This window comes from Monodelphis domestica, chromosome X, assembly GCF_027887165.1.
Source record: "Monodelphis domestica isolate mMonDom1 chromosome X, mMonDom1.pri, whole genome shotgun sequence".
Classification (NCBI taxonomy): Eukaryota; Metazoa; Chordata; class Mammalia; order Didelphimorphia; family Didelphidae; genus Monodelphis; species Monodelphis domestica.
The window spans coordinates 78,235,933-78,241,897 of NC_077235.1; the positions used below are offsets into that span (position 1 = coordinate 78,235,933).

General features: G+C 43.6%; 1 pseudogene; it reads right to left on the reverse strand.

The window, feature by feature from the left end:
* Window positions 1-591: 591 nt before the first annotated feature.
* On the reverse strand, window positions 592-2,492 carry LOC100616729 (RNA-binding protein 47-like; annotated as a pseudogene).
* Between the last annotated feature and the right edge of the window lie 3,473 nt (window positions 2,493-5,965).

Consider the following 5,965-nt stretch of genomic DNA (forward strand, 5'->3'; position numbering starts at 1 on the left):
CAACAGTAAATGGGAGAGGCAGAAATCTAAGAGAGCTCTTGGGAAATGTCAGACCACTTCTTCCTCCATGAAGGAGAGTCTGAATGTTGCACTTCTTGTCAGAAAGAGAATGTATCCTGAGAATGTATCCTAGATGGCTCCATCATCCCATTGGCCACCACAAACCCAGTGGCTTCACTCGTCTTAAAATTGCACTTTCCAGGATTATTTTGAAAGAAGGTGCTCAGGGTTGGCTTTGTTTTCAATAGCACTACCTTTTTGTATCTTCAAATAGCGAATATATATTTTCAAAATATGACCTAGCCGCATGGATGTTCTGAACATATAGCCAATATATACTTACTAAAGGCACTGCAAAATAAACATCTCTCGAGTGCAGATGTGAAGAAAACATCTGTCATACCAACAATATGATTGCTCAAAAACCCTTTATAAACATACTCTTGTATATGCATAAGCAATGGATGGTATTAAGGCACAGCAAGTGGAACCCACTGAGAAGTGTGGCAAGCAGGTGCATTCACCCTCAAAGTCACAAAAACGAGTGACTTCATGAGTGTAAAATATTTCAATATAAATATTTGATCACAGTCTTCACTTGTAGGGTTTTACACATCAATAATTACCAGAAGTTCAAGCCTGCTCTTCTGCGGTAGGTTCTTCTTCATGAATGGTACAGTGTTCCTTCAGTGGTTTTCTGTTTGTTTTCATGACCCCCCCACCCCCACCCCTACCAGTCTCAGTATGTCTGGTAGGCATCGTGTATGGGAGCCTGAATGGTAGCCGAAGGGAATGGCTGAGGAATATAGCCACCATAACCTCCATAAACGGCAGCTGTGGCTGCGGTGCTCTTCTGTATTGTGGCTGATGTAGCTGAGGCAGGAGCAGCAAAGGGGATGTAACTAGCACCGTAGAGCCCAGCCACAAGAATTCTCTGGACTTTTGCAGCCACTGTGTATACTGGAGTTACTGGGCATCCCTGGAAAGGTGAAGGGGTGGAAACAGCAGGCATGACGGCAATAGCGGCACTGGTTGGGTCTGGTTGTATTGCTATGGGGTTGATCATATGTTCCATTGCATGGATTTTGCCATCTTCCAGCATCTTGGGAGCAGGGGCAGTCTGAAACATGGAATACTGGGCACCAAGAGCAGAAATTGCCACTGTACCGGGTTTAATAGGAACTGGATTGATGGCAGATAATTCCAAGTTCAGTACAAACTCATATCCTCTTTCTCGCCACTTTCCTTTCCCTTCATGATATCGGCTATAGATGCCACGGCCTGCAGAGTACCCCCTGAAATAGGATCCCCTGGGGCCCGGGGCTCTGCTGCCAGCTGCAACTCACCCTCAGCCTCTTATGCTCCCTGCTTTCACAAAGTAATCTTTTTTGGGCCCAATGAGAGCATTGTAGGGATAGCTATAGTAGTCCAAGGTATAGGGATTGCACAAGTAAACATAGTTAGGCTGCTGGACCGTTACTTCTGCTGTCACACTTCCTTTGGCTGCCTTCTGATGAGCGTGTGTATTGCTCTTTGTCTACTGGTTTGGCCAAAGTAACTTCAAGACATGAGCCTTCGAGCTCGGTGCCATTGAGGCTGTTCATAGCACGGACAGCACCTTTCCAGCTGGTGAAGTGAACAAATGCATAATTGCGGATCTTTTTGACTCATTCTACACAGCCAAACTGGACAAAGCTCTTTCTGATCGTCTCCTCGCTGGTTTTGATCATCAGATTTCTCACATACAGGATCTTAACGGTTTCCATGACATCTTCGTCAACATCGATCTCTGGCTCTGCCCAGTCCACCGTGATCTGCTGTCCCCACAGCTGGATCCTTCCAGGCATGAGCTTTCTCCTGGCCATGGCCGCTGCCTGGTGGCTCTTGTACTCTATGAAGGCAAATCCTCTGTTCTTCGTCTTATCCGCGGCACTCGCATACATGATAACGTCTAGAACCCCTTCGGTCACCTTAGAGATCTCTTCCAGGATCTCGTCTCTCTTTTTCATCTTAGGGATGCCACCGATGAAGAGTCGGCAGTTATCCACACTGCAACAGACTCCCAGAGGTCGACCCGGTCTGATTTCATGATTGTCCAGTTCCCTCACGGCCCGCTTGGCTTCGCGCTTGTGAGTATACATGATAAAAGCGTAGCCGCGGTTCTTCCCATCAAAGTCCATCATCAGTCGCATCTGGTAGATACGCCCCACGGACTCAAACACTGGAACCAGCTCGTCTTCATACACGTCTCGGGGAATTTTACCAACAAAGACCTCACAGCCATGCTGGGGGGGTCAGAATGGGGTGCAGCCCTTCCCATCCAGGGGGAGGACCACCATACTTGCACTGACCATTTTCCTGTATCATCATACTATAACCCCTACACTTCATGAGAGCCAATAGGGTAGACTCATTAGGTGCCCCGGCTATACCTTCAGGAACCTTGCCGACACATTGGTGGAATCATTGCTCATTGCTGTAGTGGAATCTTCTGCTGTCGTTATGTCAAAATGATATGTCAAAATCATTCAAAATTTGATGAAATCAAAAGTGTTTTCCTCTGAGACAGAGGAGAGCCAGTGAAGACTGAGGGTCAAGTAGAGAGTGTCTGTGAATAGTGGAGTCCTCCAGATGCTCCTGAAGCATAGTTTGTCTAGAAGCCACGCAGGAAGGTGCGTCACTAGGAGAAACCCATGACCTTTACTGATCCATTGTCAGCAGAGCACTGGTAGGGCTCACAGAAGAAGTGGTGCTTCATTTTAACAGGCTCTGCCCTAAAGTTACATCTGGTTTCTAGAAGGGGAACAAAAACACTCATCAAAAAGCAAGAGCAGAACACTCTCAACCAGTAGCCTGATCTCTCAATGTGTCTCTCTTTCAGGTCAGTTCAGGCTTCCGATAATAACAATTTTTAAGAGATACAAATATCCTCTTTTCTTGTAGGGATATGTAGCATTTTAACTTATTTGGTCCCTTAAAAAAACATTTTTTCTTTGTTTTTCCCCCTTTATCTTAATTACCTTTTGGTAATTCTCTTGAGTTCTGTGTTTCAGCATCAAATTTTCTGTTCAAATCTGGTCTTTTCTTCATGAATGCTTAGAAGTCTTCTATTTTGTTGAATGACCATACTTTCCCCTGTAAGACTATGGTCAGTTTTCCTGGGTAGTTGATTCTTGGTTGTAGACCTAGTTCCCTTGCTTTCCGGAATATCATATTCCATGCCTTTTGGTCCTTCAGTGCAGCCAGATCCTGTGTTATCCTAACTTTGGTTCCATGGCATCTGAATGTCTTCTTCTTTGCAGCTTATAATATTTTTTCCTTGGTCTGATAGTTCTTGAATTTGGCTATAACATTCCTGGGTGTTGCCAATTGAGGATTAATTACAGGGCATGATCTGTGGATTCTTTTGGTCTCCACTTTTCCCTCTTGCTATAGAATGTTGGGGCAGTTTACTTGGATAATTTCCTGTACAATGATGTCCAGGCTTTTTCTTTTGTCATGATCTTCTGGTAATTCAATGATTCATTTTTTCATTCTTTTGATTTTGTTTTATAGTTTCTTGCTGCCTTTTGTGAAGTCATTTGCTTCTAGTTGTTGGATTCTAATTTTTGAACACTGAATTTCATCCCTGACTTTTTGGTCATCCTTATCCTTCTGATCTTTCATCTTCTTTGCCTCATTTTCAATCTTTTTAATTTTGGCTTTTAAGACACTGTTTTCTCATTTTAGTTCAAGTGCCTTTGTTTCTAAATGACTTATCTTGCTTTTAAAGATCTTTTTCCGGTTGTCTTCAGCCTTTCTTAATTTTTTTTTTGTATTTTGAGTTCTTCCAAAGCCTGCATCCAATTTGCTGAAGTTTCTGTGGTTTTTCTTGGTGTTCCTTGATCCTCCTCTGTTCCATTGATCCTCCTTTGTTCATTGCCTGGATAGAAGCTGTTGATTATAATTTCTTTTTCTGATGTTTACTCATATTTTCCCCTTTTTTCCCCCTTATAGTTGCCTGTATTCTTGCTCCTCTTATTATGTACTGGATCTGTGAGTTTGGGCTGTTCTGTCCTGAATGGTCTTATTCTCTCTTCTACTGTTTGATCAGGTTAGTTAGATCTTCCCCAGCTGACAGCAGAAGCTGAGAATGAGCTGGGCTTCCTGCCCTGTTATCAAAATTGTTGCTTGTAAGTTTGTGGGGGAGGGGTGTTGGAGCTTGGGCTTCCCTTCCTTCTGAAGGCTTCTTATCTGCCCTACTGATGAGATTGAGTCAGTGTGGAGTTGATCTGCAAAGCTGGCTGTTCCCTGATGCCAAAACCTCTTGGGGGAGGGGCAAGATGGGATGTCTTGGCTGTGATTAGGCTGCCTGCTCTGTGCTTCTCCTCCAGATGCCTCTCCACTGTGTTCAACACCCTGAGCCTGGCAAAGCTTTGCCACTAAGGTACTCCTTCCAGACTAGCACCCTTGATTGCCCAGAGATTCTAGCCACTACTGGAGGCTCAGCACTGTAGGTGGTGGAGGGGTCCTGGGATCATCCTTCTTCCTTCCCCTTAAACCCACGTGTTCTTGAATTCAGGCTTTTTGGGGGGCATACCTTTTAAGTTGGGTCCAGAAGGAGGGTTCCCTTGTTCTGTCCCATCATTATATTTGATTTTCAGTCCCCTCAAAACATTGTGTTTTTGATCAGTGAGGAAGGGTTTGCTGGAGGTCTGAGCCATTGCTGTCTCTAACCCACCATCTTGACTCCAGCTCTGGTTAGATTTGTTCTACTTGGCTCCAGAGGACATGACTAGAAACAGTTGGTGAAAGCTGTGGGAAAACAGCTTTCATTCTTTTTTCTTAACCTTTATAACAAAGAAAAATAGAAAGCAATCAGCAAAATTGATTGATACTTCACAAAATCCTGAAAATATATGCAATTTACCAAGCCCACAGACCTCCTCTCTTTGTCTATTCCTTGGCCCCACATGGAAGAAGTCTTTGAAAATATTCTTTTTTATGTGGGATGGCCTAAGAGGGGAAGGAGTTAGCTTGAAGGGATCTCAGAAGTCAACTTGTCTACAATGTTGTCACAAATTCACAGAGCCAGAAGCTACTTTAGAAACCTAGTCTAATCCTCAGTTTTTCAAATAGGAAACTGAGGTTTCGAGAAAGAAACAAGTTGCCCAAATCATTCCTATACTTCAGAGGACATGAGATCTCATTGATGTACCTACTCTCTCCAAGGCAATAGCTCATTCATATCTGCTTATCTTGTGCAACTTTTGCCCATATCCTCAAGTAAATCTGTCACAGGGGATCCTTTAATATGCTAGGAACCTTCCTCTCATTTTTTTAAACCCTCACCTTCTGTCTTAGAATCAATACTGTGTATTGGCTCCAAGGCAGAGTAGTGGTAAGAGCTAGGCAATGGGTGTCAAGTGACTTGCCCAGGGTCACCCAGCTGGGAAGTGTCTGAGGCCAGATTTGAACCTAGGACCTCCCATCTCTAAGCCTGGCTCTCAATCCACTGAGCTACCCAGTTTCCCCCTCCTCTCATTTTCTTGACATTACATAGATATCAAATAGACTAAACTATACGATCAATCCTTATTCTCTCTATGGTACTAGCCCATTCATTTTTTCTTGGTCATGCATGTTTCTGAAACTATCAATTGCATACCCCTTGTGGGGAGGAGAGGAGACCTCATTTGTAATGGTTTGCAGCCTGATAACATACACCAAACACCTCTCTTTTTCCCCTTTGCATGATTCTTAGCATCATGTGATTTTTCAAGACTCACAACCATATAAAACAACTAAAAGAATATTCCATTTAAAAAGATGAGTCTTTCAATTTGGAACTATGCCCAAAGTCTGCTAAAAGGCTGCCTACCCTTTGATCCAGCCATAGCACTGCTGTGTTTATACCCCAAAGAGATAATAAGGAAAAAGACATGTACACGAATATTCATAGCTGCCCTCTTTGTGGTGGCAAAAA